General features: G+C 41.2%; 1 pseudogene; it reads right to left on the bottom strand.

The window, feature by feature from the left end:
* Positions 1 to 15,661, bottom strand: part of LOC109884535 (equistatin-like) — a 110,962-nt pseudogene extending 95,301 nt beyond the window's left edge.

Below are 15,661 nucleotides of genomic sequence, written 5' to 3' on the forward strand. Positions count from 1 at the left end.
TCAACCAGATTACTTTTTCTCTGTATTCCCCAAGGTGTCTACAGCACTGTGACGTAGTATTACGCATTTATGTTGAAGAATACCCGTAAGCGGCTACATTGTGCAAGTGGTCACCTGATTCTCGCGTAAGAGGTAGCCATTATTCCAATCGGTCCTACTGAAAAACCAATTGTCCCGGTGGATATATTATCGAATAGATATTTGAAAAACACCTTGAGGATTGATTATAAACGTTTGCCATGTTTCTGTCGATATTATGGAGCTAATTTAGAATATTTTTCGGCATTTTCGTGAACAAACGGAGCTATTTCGCCTACAAAAATAATATTTTTGGAAAAAAAGAACATCGGCTATCTAACTGGGAGTCTCGTGAGTGAAAACATCCGAAGCTCATCAAAGGTAAACGATTTATTTTGATTGCTTTTCTGATTTCCGTGACCAAGTTACCTGCTGCTACCTGGACAAAATGCTATGCTAGGCTATCGATAAACTTACAAATGTTTGTCTAGCTTTGGCTGTAAAGCATAATTTGAATCGTCCCACCAGCCAATAGCCAGAGAAAATAGTCATATTCAAATAAAATGATTTAAAAATCAAACTTTCATTAAATCACACATGTAAGATACCAAATTAAAGCTACACTCGTTGTGAATCCAGCCAACATGTCAGATATCAAAAAGGCTTTTCCGCGAAAGCATAAGATGCTATTATCTGATGATAGCACAACAGTAAACAAAGAGAGTAGCATATTTCAACACTGCTGGCACAACACAAAACGTAGAAATAAAATATAAATCATGCCTTTGACAAAATTATTTTGTTGGCACTCCAATATGTCCCATAAACATCACAAATGGTCCTTTTGTTCGGTTAATTCCGTCGATATTCATATATATCAGTTATTACGTGGTAGGCTTTATCAGTTATTACGCGGTAGGCTGTAACAGTTATTACGCGGTAGGCTATAACAGTTATTACGCGGTAGGCTATAACAGTTATTACGCGGTAGGCTATATCAGTTATTACGCGGTAGGCTTTATCAGTTATTACGCGGTAGGCTATAACAGTTATTACGCGGTAGGCTATATCAGTTATTACGCGGTAGGCTATATCAGTTATTACGCGGTAGGCTATATCAGTTATTACGCGGTAGGCTATATCAGTTATTACGCGGTAGGCTATATCAGTTATTTAGTGTCGGAAAATACCTTGGTCTTGTGGGCCTCGTATTGAATGCCATGGCGTAGGTTGGTACTAAATATTAGGTAGGCTCGGCTATTACAGTAAGATAAATAAAAGGCGCGACACTACTAAATACAAAATGTACATTTATTTGGACCGTTTCATCCAGAGAAACACAGCTTCCAAATTTCGCAACTTTACCAAAACATTTCAAACTACTTTTGTAATACAACGTAAGGTATTTTTAAACGTTAATAATCGATCAATTTGAAGACGGGATGATCTGTGTTCAATACAAAAAGAAAACAACTTTTTTCATAACGTGCCTCTCTCAAAAAATTTACTTCATGTGACCCTCATTTACGATAGCCCTACTTCTTCATTACACAAAGGAATAACCTCAACCGATTTCCAAGGACTGGTGACATCCAGTGGAAGCGGTAGGAACTGCAAGCAAGTCCCTTAGAAATCTGGTGTCTCTAAGCTCATTGAAAAGACAGTGACATCAAAAAAAAGAAATCTGAATGGTTTGTCCTCGGGGTTTTGCCTGCTACATAAGTTCTGTTATTCTCACAGACATGATTCAAACAGTTTTAGAAACTTCAGAGTGTTTCCTACCCAAATATACTAATCATATGCAGATCTTATATTCTGGGGATGAGTAGCGGGCAGTTGAATTTTGGCATGCTAATTATCCAAAAGTGAAAATGCTGCCCCCTGCCCTCAAGAAGTTAATTGTATCTATATTTCTGCTTTTTGTGAATCCTCTCTTTGGCTGAAAAAAATGGCTGTGTTATTCTGTGAATAGCCACTCACCTAACATAATTGTTTGGTTTGCTTTCGTTGTAACGCCTTTTTGAAATCTGACACTGTGGCTGGATTTACAACAAGGGTATCTTTAAAATGGTGTAAAATACATGTATGTTTGAGGAATTTTAATGATGGGATTTCTGTTTTGAATTTGATGCCCTGCAGTTTCACTGGCTGTTGAAGAGGTGGGATGCTAACGTCTCACGTCCCCTAGAGAGGTTGAGTATAAATGTGATCAAAGTGATCTGTTCCAGACAGTCTTCTTGTAAACATGTGTATGGGTTTTTTAGCTTTAACAGTTTTAGACTAGTTATGGTCTTTGAAATGCATTGCAAATGTGAGGATTAGGCTCCATGTTCTTTACACAAGCAACAGTTCCTAGTCGGAGGGTTTTGAAGTTGTGGTAGCTTTAACTGTTTCAGGTGGTAGAGGAAGGACTATACATTTGAGTTTGTATTCTGAAACCCCACTGTCCCCCCCTCAGGACAGGCTGTAGCTCTGGAGCGATGGCTCTGACTTTGATCACCAGAACTGGGCTAAAGGAAGGCCTGGTGCTGGTGCCAGAGACTCGTATTCATATCAACTTGAGGTTCAGTAAACCCAGTATCATTCACTGATCCAGTCATCAAATTAAACTTATTCTTCGTTCATTTGTCGTGGTAATTTCCTGTATTACTATGTGATGAGAGAGCAAACCACACACAAGTCAGAGTTGTATTATAAAGTCCATGGCTTCACCATAGCCCCTTTGACACTCAGATCAATTCAGTGTCTATAAATGAATTCTCCTTACAAAACAATTCTTAGTATCTTTTATAGAAAAGATACACCGCTCATCTTACATGACGAAAAACAGATCTCAGGAACATTACAAATAACCTTTTACTTGAAAGAGGAGTATCCCATCCAGATAGCATTAGCTATAAATCATAATTCAGTTTGGTCACCTAAAACGAGATTCTAATCTTATTCTTGGTACCACTGAAGACCAAAACTTTACCTCGTCCAATGGCATATATCATTGTCAATTCTAGATACTCCCATCCCAAATACACCCTCTTCTCCCCACTCCTGGAGAAGCTCACTAAGGGGAGTGATATTCTAGGTCATATACTGTGAAAGATACGTTGAACACAGAGGGGTAATACAATGATTCCAGACACTGCCATAATCCTCCCCCAAATGGAAAAAAGGGGAGTGACTAGCGTACAGACAGAGGCCTTCTCCCTTTCTGATATTCTGCAAATGAAATAAACCATCTTATCTATATTACCTAACTAATTCTGATACGACACATTTCACTATTTAATCTCTCATGTAGACTTTCCTACTTTTGTCTGTATTGCTGAATATTTTGGTTGTGTGTTTTGTTTTCAGGTCAAAAGCGTTGGAACAATGCATTATGTGGAAGGAGCCCTCTGTGTTCTCCCTGAGACTCCTGCCGCTTCAAACATCAAATACAGAACCTTAAGGTTCTTGAAAATGGCCCCCAAAAAGGTTCTTCCAAAACCACATAGAAGGTGGATACATCTAAAAAATATATCAGAAGACACTAATTTGACCACACCATCAATACACTAATATGACCCCACCATAAGACACTAATATGACCCCACCATCAATACACAAATATGACCCCACCATCAATATACACTAATTTGACCCCACCATCAATAGACAATATGGCGGTTGTTTTGCTGCACCAACAAGCCTCATCTGAAGGTAGACCAGTTTAAAAAAAGAAAAGTAGGTATTTTTAATGAGCAGGTGACCACATACTTTGTCATGTGGTGTGTTTTAGTTCTAAAATTACAGGCTGAACATTTACTTACCCCAATAAAGTTATTAATTTAACTTCGATGTCCTGTTCACACAGAGCAATGATGTGTATCAACCACACATTCTAGCTAGCTAATACTCTACTGACGACGTTCATCTTCTGGCAAGTTTCCTCCCCGCCTCCAAATACTGGTATGAACATGAAGTGGACCCAAATCCATAGACATTAAACCATAATAAAAGCATATAACACGTAGTTATTATCTAGCTGCGGGTCCAGTTCTGACATTATGTGTAGGCCTAGCTGAGGCGACCTCGAATCCCAAGTTTCGGCTCAATAGGTAATTTGGAGCCCGAGCAGCGACCTTAATTGGTGCTGATAATACACATTTTCCGGGAGTTGCTACGGGGTCCCTGAATGAGCTATCGGACGCAAACGTTGGGGTCCGTCTTTATGGGCTCTGGCTGGCTGCATCTGGAATCTTAATGCACCTCGTCTTGTGACTCTGGGACTTTTCTAAATGTCATCATTTTTTGTAATGGTCAAAATGAATTGAAGTTATTGCAAATGTACGAGGCTGTTTCTCAATCTGAGAACGTTCTAGAGCCACATAACTCATCATGCACTATCGACTTGAGCTCTATAACAGGTTTCTAAATTTTCAGAGCTCTAGGTGTGACTGTTCTTTGATAGTTTGAACAAAGGTAACTATTGCAGGCTCTGTGTGTATCAGAGCCCCACACTGTGTCACTCCATCCTTGCTGTGTGTGTGTGTGTGTGTGTGTGAGAGCTTTTCTGGGAAATCTGATGGGATGAATGACTGATTTACAGTTCATGATGGTTGCATAATCAGAATAAGACAGGTTCATAAGGCATTCATAACCCACATAGGCTTCAGGTTGAATTTAGAAGAAAAGGCAATGTATTCCTATGGGGATAGATGTCAATGTAAACTGGGAGATGAAAAAAAGGGTTAAGGGTTAATGCCACATGGTCAAGGCTAGGCTTGCACAGATCGGGAGGACCTCAGGAACGTACCTGAGGTCGAATTGTGCTTCTAACACTAACGGTTCTCTCTCTACTTTTATTCACGGTCGCTGCGCTCACACCGAGCGAGCTACGGTCTAGCATGGCATCTCGTTGAACTCGGCACAGCCTAGAGATTATGGTAATGCCATTACCGGCTCTGTGTCTTTAAAGCACCACACTGTGTCACTCCATCCTTGCTGTGTGTGTGTGTGAGAGCTTTTCTTTGACATCTGTTTAGAGAATGTGACCTGCCCGAATGCATAGTGTACAAGTTCTAATACAACATTTACTCATGTAAAGATGAAGAGCATGTACTTTATTTTAAAGGATGATATAATGCATGAAGCAAACAAGGGAATGATTTAGTGAAATGTGATGATGTAGACTCAGTAAAGGGGTCTTTCATCCCTCTGTGGTCTGGAACAATTCTTCAGACTCAGAGTAGCATGGTTCTGATTCTGGACTCTGCTGAACTCCTGTATATCATTTTGATATCTTTGGAGGACCACAGCTGCCATAATTAGAATTAAATTAGAAGAGATGAAGAGATGTCGTGACAGAGGGACACAGGAAGAAGATAGATCATGACACTGAAATCATTGGAGATTCTTGTAAAGAAAGCATAAACAGTGCCAATGTAGGAATCAAGAGTAGTGATGTGTTGGGGTTTAAAGTGGTGATGGTGTTGGATGAGACCACAGGGCCTTATTTCCACTTGGTGGAACAGTTGATTCTAGCAGTGCCTGGTGGAGTCTCAGTACCCGGGATCTTCTGTCCAGAACTATTCACACACCAACAGTAACCTACCAGAAAGACATGTTAATAACCTGTTAAATATATAATATTTACACATTTTACTGTAACATATTGAATTGTCACGTTCAACTCAATTGGAGAACTTATGGTGTGTGTGGTAACCTGTAGAGCCTGAACATTGCTCAGGTTTGTATTGTCCATCGTTGTCACACGTGGGGACGTCGACTCCAGGCCTGACTTTTTTCAAAGCATTTTCTCTAGCAATCTCACAGGGAGTCTTGGGTCGTATCATACCATCTAAACACATAGATAACATTCTTTGTAACAATGACATTACATAGTATAACATACATTGCTGGACAAACATCCTGGAAGCTCTGGCTGCATCTGGAATCTTGGGTTGCGTCCCCTATGGGCCCCTGTTCACCTATGGGCCCCTGTTCACCTATGGGCCCCTGTTCCCCTATGGGCCCCTGTTCACCTATGGGACCCTGTTCACCTATGGGACCCTGTTCACCTATGGGCCCTGGTCAGGAGACTGCATCCTATATAGGACCCTGTTCCCCGAAGGGCCCTGGTCAGGAGACTGCATCCTATATGGGACCCTGTTCCCCGAAGGGCCCTGGTCAGGAGACTGCATCCTATATGGGACCATGTTCCCCGAAGGGCCCTGGTCAGTAGACTGCATCCTATATGGGACCCTGTTCCCCGAAGGGCCCTGGTCAGGAGAAGTGCCCTATACGGAATAGGAAGCTATTTCAGATGTACATTTCTGAAATATTCAGTTGTTGCTTCACTCCTTCAGAGATCTTCACTGGGTCTCTCCCCCTGTGAGTTAAATTCTCCCTCTCCATTTTAAGGACCCGTCCAGTCAGAACCCTCCCTCTGGAACCCCGCACGGAGAGTTGGAGGTTCGAAATGGCGGCGAGTAGTAAAGAAAAAAATGCAGGAAATTCAGAACTAGTTGGTGAAGCAACAGCTTTGCTGGAATGACAACAATATGGCTGTCAATTCTGATGGTATGTAGCGGGAGGATGAGGGTTAATGACCTTAATGGTCGGAAGTGGAAAAACACAGGAAGATGAGAGATCATGACACAGAAAGAAGAGAGATAATTACACAGGAAGAAGAGATAATAATACCGTAAGAAAAGAGATAATGACACAGGAAGAAGAGAGATCATGATACAGAAATCAGTTTAGCATCTTGTCAAGAAAGCATAAAGAGGTCCAATTTAGGAAGCAAGAGTAGTGATAGGTTGGAGTTTAAAGTGGTGATAGTGTTGGATGAGACCACAGGGCCTCACTTACTCTGGGTGGAACATATGATTGGACCAATGCCTGGTGGAGTCGCAGTACCCGGGATATTCTGTCCAGAACTGGTCACACACCAACAGTAACCTACCAGAAAGACATGTTAAGTTAAGGAGAGTGTGACTTTTTTCCGCTTTTTGTTAAAAATCGCGCACAATTTCAACGTCCTGCTACTCATGCCGGGAATATAGTATATGCATATGATTAGTATGTGCGGATAGAAAACACTCTGAAGTTTCTAAAACTGGTTAAATCATGTCTGTGACTATAACAGAACGTCTGTTGTAGTCAAAACCCCAAGGAAATCTGTTCACAAAAAACACACAAAAAATATCACTCCGCCAGTCTCTGTATTGTCTATGGCAAGAGAAAATAGATAGGGTCCAGTTTACAGTTCCTACAGCTTCCGCACGATGCCGCCAGTGTTGGGAATTGAGTTTAAGTTCATCCTTGGTTGAATGAGAAATAGGCACTTCCTGTCATCGAGTACACAACAGAAAGTTATGGAAGAGAGAAAATCGTCCATGATTTATTGACTTGCTGCTATTGAATACAGATCGCTCCGTGATCAATTTGATCGATTATTAACGTTTACTAATACCTAAAGTTGGATTACAAAAGTAGTTTGAAGTGATTTGTCAAAGTTTATAGGCAACTTTTTTAATAAAAAAAAATTACGTTGCGTTTTGAAACAGTTTTTTCCTGGATCTGACGGTCTTCATAAATGGACATTTTGGGTATACATGGACCGATTTAATCGAAAAAAAAAAGACCCAATTGTGATGTTTATGGGACATATAGGAGTGCCAACAAAGAAGCTTGTCAAAGGTAATGAATGTTTTATATTTTATTTCTGCGTTTTGTGTAGTGCCGGCTACGCAAATTATTTTGTTTACGTCCCCTTAGTGTATTTCGGGGGGTTGCATGCTATCAGATAATAGCTTCTCATGCTTTCGCCGAAAAGCATTTTAAAAATCTAACATGTTGGCTAGATTCACAACGAGTGTAGCTTTAATTGAGTACCCTGCATGTGTGTTTTAATGAAAGTTTGAGAATTATCGAGTACTATTACTTGTCACTCTGAAATTTCCCCTGATATTGATCCCTGTACAAAGACTGCAGCCATATTAATAACCTGTTAAATATATAATATTTACACATTTTACTGTGACATATTGAACTGTCACGTTCAACTAAATTGGAGCATTTATAGTGTGTGTGTGTGTTTTAACCTGTAGAGCCCCAACATTGCTCAGGGGTGTATTGTCCAGCGGCGTCACACGTGGGGATGTAGGCTCCAACTTTGCCATGTGGCACGGCATCTCTAGCATCCTCACATGGGGTCTTGGGTCGTATCGCACCAGCTGGACACACAGGCAACATACATTGTAATGTGGACATAACAATGATGGATATACATTCTGGAATCATGGACTGTGTTTTATAAGGGACCCTTTTCCCCTTTGGGCCCTGGTCAGGAGACTGCATCCTATATGGGACCCTGTTCCCCGAATGGCCCTGGTCAGGAGACTGCATCCTATATGGGACCCTGTTCCCGAAGGGCCCTGGTCAGGACACTGCATCCTATATGGGACCCTGTTCCCCGAATGGCCCTGGTCAGGACACTGCATCCTATATGGGACCCTGTTCCCCGAAGGGCCCTGGTCAGGAGACTGCATCCTATATTGGACCATGTTCCCCTATTGGCCCTTGTAAGGAGCCTGCATCCTATATGGGACCCTGTTCCCGAAGGGCCCTGGTCAGGAGACTGCATCCTATATGGGACCCTGTTTCACTTTGGGCCCTGGTCAGGAGACTGCATCCTATATAGGACCCTGTTCCCGAAGGGCCCTGGTCAAATTCTGCTACTTGTTTAAAACGCCTGTGGAGTCAAATTCCAGTTTCGTAGAAGAGCTGATGAAACTAAGACTGGAAATTTAATCTGTGTTATTTCCTGATAGTTGCTAGACAATCCAATGATACATCCAGTTGAATGATCAAACCATTCATATCAGAATACCTCAGTCCAGCATCTAGACACCAATATACATCTCTGGTACTAGAGGAGTGGCAGGTATCCTGCAGTTAGAGAGTTGGGCCAGTAGTTCAAATCAGTGAGCTGACAAGTTGATATATCCATCTATGTGCCCTTAAGCAAGGCGCAACCTTCATTTCTCCAGTGTCAAGGTTGATAATGGCAGACCTCTCAGAGGGTGTCCCATGGAGAACCGGTAATGAATAGAAACACATTTCCAAATCACACCTGTGTATTAACACCTACGAGTGTGTGTTAAGTAGGTGTGGTATGTTTAATTAAGATGTTGGTGAGTTGGTGTGAGGTATGTCCCGCTTACCTCCCGTAGCAAAAGCCGTGCTGACAAGCAGAATGATAGTCAATATCGCCATGGTGATAGTCTCCTGAAAGAGAGAAAGAGAGATTAGTTGAGCATTTTAAAGGATCTGGAATGGCTGTGGGTACTAGAGAAGAGGTTAAGGAAACCCACTATTAGGTACAAAACTGAAATAACAGCCAAAGCAGCATTTTCTAAACCCAGTCCTGAGGACCCCAAGAAGAATTATGGGCAACACGGTGCTACTAGTCTTCTGATGTAACTCAGGTATCACTTCTTCAACCACATACAATAGATTAGCCTGGCACACAGGAATATGTATCCTTACCAAATGCCTCCTCACTCCTTGTGTAGTGAACTACCTTTGACAAGGGCCTACAATGCACTACATAGGGAATGGGAAGCATTATAGATAGTCAGAGACTACCCATTTACTGCAAAGGTAACTATTAGTCTACGCTCTTAAAATCAGGGGGCCACTTCACAAAAATGGTACTGGGAGACAGTACCAGATATGTATATTTGTGTCTAGATGCTGGACTGAGGTATTCTGATATGAATGGTTTGATCATTCAACTGGATGTATGATTGGATTGTCTAGCAACTATCAGGAAATAACAATGATACAATTTCCAGTCTTAGTTTCATCAGCTCTTCTACAAAACACAGAACCAGAATTGACTGCACAGGGCTTTTAAACAACTTCAATATTTAGCCAGGAAGCTCTGATTTGAACTACTGGCCCAACTCTCAAACAGCGTCCAGAAATGTATATTGTCCTGAAATGTTATGTCCACATTACAATGCATGTTACCTGTGTCCAGATACTATGATACGACCCAAGACCCCATGTGAGGATGCTAGAGACACCACTATAAATGGCTCAATTGGAGCCTACATCCCCCACGTGTGACGACAATGGACAATACACCCCCGAGCAATGTTGGGGCTCTACAGGTTAACACTGACGCACAAAATTCTCAATTCAGTTGAATGTGACAATTCAATGTGTATTGATTGTACATGCAACATGTCTATTTCTGGAAGGTTACTGTTGGTGTGTGAACAGTTCTGGACAGAAGATCCAGGGTACTGAGACTCCACCAGGCACTGCTAGAATCAACTGTTCCATCAAGGTGTGTGTATATACATACTCATTCACTAAATGTTACTACTTTTCAGCTGATTCTTGATGTGTATATTTTGTTGTTGTCTGTAATTGTATATGAAAGGCGTTGGAAGTAAGATGTAGAAGACTGACAGTTGTCTTTACTGTACTACAGTAAGGGAATACCCCCCTGAAATGGACAAAAATGAATGGGAAGTCATTGGCATTGGACAAACTATATACACGGTGTCCAATTCGTGTAAAGTTGATTGCAAATGGCATATGGCAAATGCCAGGTGTAACACTTTGAAAATCCAACAGCGAGCGTGCTCCACCGTGGTTTTTCATATTGCAAATGCAACACAAGTCAACATCCAAAAGCAAAATCCAAAAGCATATGTTTTGGCATATGTTTTGTCCATTTGCAATATGATTTCATAGGAAGTCAAAAGTCAAAAATAGCAAAATTTTATAAAAAACTTCACCACACCCTTAAAAAAGTGCTTTCTGGACTGTTTTTCAAAATTCTTTCGATTTTTGTGTCAATTACACATGTATAAGAACTGTATCAACATACTTTCGTCATATATTATTATCATAATTTTTTTTTACTTGTGCATAACGCATATGTTTTCTCCATTTGCAATATGATTTCATAGGAAGTCAAAAGTCAAAAATAGCAACATTTTATAAAAAACTTCACCACACCCTTAAAAAAGTGCTTTCTGGACCATTTTTCGAAATTCTTTCGAATTTTGTGTCAATACACATGTATAAGAACTGTATCAACATACTTTAGTCGTATTTTATTATCATAATTTTTTATATATTTCTTTACTTGTGCATAAGGCATATGTTTTGTCCATTTGCAATATGAATTCATAGGAAGGCAAAAGTCAAAGTCAAAAGTCACTCTTTTTGGGGCCAAATGCCATAAGAAAGTTGACATGCTCAAAAATACTGCAGAAATGCTAAATTGAATGGCCTGACGAACACAGGATGGCCGGGCAGTGATAGTTGCTCCTTTCCATCGCTCGTTGTGTTGATTTCATTATGTCCATTTGTTTATGTTTTCTCACTTTTGCAAAGTCACTGTGCATTTGCAATATGGTTCAATGGGCATTTACCATCACACATTTGTCATGCTATAAAAATTGTGCAGGAATGCGAAATTGACTGGCCCGATGAACTTGGGATGGCTGGGCAGTGATTCTGGTACCTCTCCATCGCTCGTTAGGGTTGATTTCAGAATGTCACTTTGGTGATGGTACCTCACTGTTTAAACATATTGCAAATGGACAAGAGTCACCAGCAAGTCACCGTCCATCAGTCAATTAGATATCATTCTGACACCAAACTGATACAAACTGACACCAAACCCACTTTTTCCAACTCGTTTAGTAGCCAACTATCACATACTACAGAGATGGCCCAAAATTCACAACGCATTCTATTCAAACCATAATAAAAACGTAAAACACGTAGTTACATTCCAGCTGCGGGTCCAGTTCAGATGTCATGTGTAGGCCTAGCTGAGGCGACCCCGAATCCCAAGTTTTGGCTTGATAGGTAATTTGGTGTCCGGGCAAAACCCTAATAGATGCTGAAAATCCATTTTTTTCCAAGACTTGCTACGGGGTCCTTGAATGTGCTATCGGACAGAAACGTTGGGTTCCGTCTTTATGGGCCGAGACGGTCGCAATGCACCTAGTCTTGTGACTCTGGGACATTTCTAAATGTCGTCATTTTCATGATGCAAAAATGAATTGAAGTCATTGCAAATGTACGAGGCTGTTTCTCGGTCCGAGAACCTTCTAGAGCCACGTAACTCACCACGCACTATCGACCTGAGGTCTAGAACAGGATTCTAAAGTTTCTTTAAAAGTTCCAACAAGGTTAACGAATGCAGGCAGTATATTTCTCTACGCACCCCAATGTGTCCCTCCTTCCAAGCTGTGAGTGTGTGATTTAGTTTTCCTTTGAAATTTTATGGGAAAAATGACTGATTTACAGTTCATGGTGGTTGCGTAATCACACTTATGACGTTTTGGAAAGATTTGACTATTTTAACCCCTCGAAACAGCCCCTGAGACACCAATTATGGCACTTCCGGTTGGCACAGAAAGCTATAGGTAAACACATATCCTCATTGAGGTATGCCTTTACAGAATCCTGAGTTTTAAGTGTTTACGTTAAGAACTGACCGATTTACACAGGGTTGAATGCACTATGTCTATCAAACTGCTGATTGGGTATGGAAAAACACGTTTAGGGTGATTTTTAACCACTTCCGGTTGCTTCAGGAAGCTTAATCGACACAGGTAGACCTCATAGTGTCCTGATGGACTGTCATTGAAGACAGGTTCATAAGGCATTCATAACCCACATAGGCTTCAGGTTTACTTTAGAGGAGCAGGTAATGTATTCCTATGGGGAGAGATGTCATTGTAATCTGTGAGATCAAAAAACCCTGTTTTACTGTTAAGGGTTAATGCCACACGGTCAAGGTTAGGCTTGCACAGATCGGGAGAACCTCAGGAACGTACCTGAGGTCGAATTGTGCTTCTCACCCTAACGGTTCTCTCACTGTCACCCAAAAGCAAATGACATTTAGGGCCAGGCTCACGGTCGCTGCATTCAGAGCAAGCTACGGTCAACTGGATCTGGATCTTCAACTGGATCTGTAACTGTTTAAAAAAAAAACTATTTTTGAACATCACCAATTTGACATTGCATGATTTCTCTTAAATGACGATAGATAAATGGCTGGTTCTTTTTTTATTGACACCGGAGGCTCCTTGACTTTGACGTGAAGTGGAAAAATTATTGCTCTATTTAAATTTTTGACCTTTTAATCGCAGAAAAATGGCAATAACTCAAAAACCGTTAAGGCCTAGACGCCATCTTGTTCGGGGCCAACTGCCCATTATGCCAAACCTACGCTCACCAAGTTTCGTCTTCAAAGTCTTTTACGTTTTGGATATAAAGCCACGTCGTGATTCGTGATGTTTTGTACATTTGCAATATGATTCCATTCGCCCTGTTGTGGGATTTATCGGGACAGCGGAAAATGACCAAAATGTGATTATTTTATAAAACGGAAAATTAATGTCAGAGAGAGAGAGTTTGATGCCTTCCCGGTAGATCCGGCCCTGCCGCACGGCCCGACGCCGTCCTCAAAATTTACAAATGTTTTCGGACGTCTAGTAAGGGACTGTACATTTGCGATATGGACTTTCTCACTAACCATATGGCGAATGTCAAAATGTTCCCTTAAGGTATGAAATGCCTATTTATGTTGTAAATGTGAACATGAATTAACGCTGCCACTTCAGACTCCTCTTGTTTTATTCTTGTACGGAACCCAATGATTTATGAGAACTTACTTGATAGGTTGATGTCCTCTGTGTGATTTGTGTCTTGTTTGACACATCACCTACACACTTTATTAGAATACTTATGAAATGCACAGTTATTTTTGGTAACACCTTTTTCTCTCATACTCCAACCCCATTGGATGCATTGAACGGATGTGGGTGGAGCAATGTCTACATAGAGGTGCAGGTTGTGAACACTGAAAGCTCTGACGAAGGCTTTGAGGCTGATACGTACAGCTTTAGAGCAGTGAGACTAGCAAGAACAGTGTTCTTCATCTTACTCAACTGTAACCATGCACCTGCAACAAAGATAGCTCAGATGTGAGAGTGCCTCTTGAATCCTAGTCCAAGTACGCTCTAAAAATGTGGGGTTCAACTGGAGTTCTAAAGTTCTGTTCTATAAAACCATACAGTTCTTGGAACTGAAAATTGCCCTTAAAAGGTTCTTCTAAGAACCCCGTAGAAGATGGGGGTCATCAAGGAACCTCCTTAGCTGGTGGGGGTTCTTGCAGGAACCTACCTGCCCAACAAACATTTAGATTTGAAAGGACAGTAGCAGGTGCTTAACTTCTTAAGGGGCAGTGAGTTGCTTGGATGAAAGGTGCACAGAGGTGCCCATATTAAACTGCCTGCTTCTCAGTCCCAGTTGCTAATATATGCATATGATTATTCACATTGGATAGAAAACACTTTGAAGTTTCTAAAACCGTTTGAATGATGTCTGTGAGAATAACATAACTCATATGGCAGGCAAAAACCTGAGAAGATTTTCAACCAAAATCCTATTGAAATCACAGCGAGATATGGATGAGTTTGCACTTCCTACGGCTTCCACTAGATGTCAACAGTCTGTAGATCTTTGTCTGATGCCTCTACTGTAAAGGGGGGGCAAATGAGAGGAGAATTAGTCAGGTCTGCCATGAACTGACCATGTGCGTTCACATGAGAGGGAGCTCTCTTCCATCGCTCACCTTAAGTCCATGTAATACCCACGATTGGAAATTCATTTGAGATTTATGTTAAAAACATTCTAAAGATTGATTCAATACATCGTTTGACATGTTTCTACTGACTGTTACGGAACTTTTGGACATTTCGTCAGCATTTAGTGAACGCGCTTCATGCTAACGCGCTAACAAAAGTAGCTACTTGGTCATAAATGATGGACATTACCGAACAAAACATACATTTCTTGTGGGAGTCCTGGGAGTGCATTCCGACGAAGATCAGCAAAGGTAAGTGAAGATTTATAATGCTTTTTATGAGTTTTGCTGACTGCACAATTTGGCAGTTAATTTGCCAAAATATTGCAATATCCCTTTAAGTACATAACCTACTGTATAGCTGGGGGTACTGGAGGAGAGTGTCATGTTGTTATAAAGGAGACGGGAATGCGTAATAGGGTTTTTTATTTTCCCAAATTACAGTGTGCCATGTAAAGGCACGGGGACGAAGACCAAGCAAACACATATACAAAACACAGGGCTGAAACCCATTCAAAAGAGCCAGGAGTACCTCGAATAAATACACAGGAGGAGACCCGAAAACACTAGCACACAATGATACAACACGGGACGAGACCCCTAATCATCTATGCACAATACAAGAGGCACGAAAGCCAAAACAACCAGGCACAGGTACTCACACGACCAACGGACATTGGAACATGGATGCTTCCCAAATGGCTTCTTATCCCCTATGTAGTGCACTACTTTGGACCAGGGCCCACAGTGAACTAAATAGAGAATAGCTCATGGCCACAAAGGTAATATGGACCCTTGTCTAAAGTAGCTCACTACATAGGGAATGGGAGGTCAGTTCAGACATAGACAAGTATTAGATGAACAGATGTTGAAATCTCACCTTCTGATGTCTTCAGTTGTAGCTTCACTTCTTCAAAGGTCTTCACTGGGTCTCTCCTGCCTGTGAGTTGAGTTCTACCTCTCTCTCAACTC

Source organism: Oncorhynchus kisutch, linkage group LG16 (assembly GCF_002021735.2).
Source record: "Oncorhynchus kisutch isolate 150728-3 linkage group LG16, Okis_V2, whole genome shotgun sequence".
Classification (NCBI taxonomy): domain Eukaryota; kingdom Metazoa; phylum Chordata; class Actinopteri; order Salmoniformes; family Salmonidae; genus Oncorhynchus; species Oncorhynchus kisutch.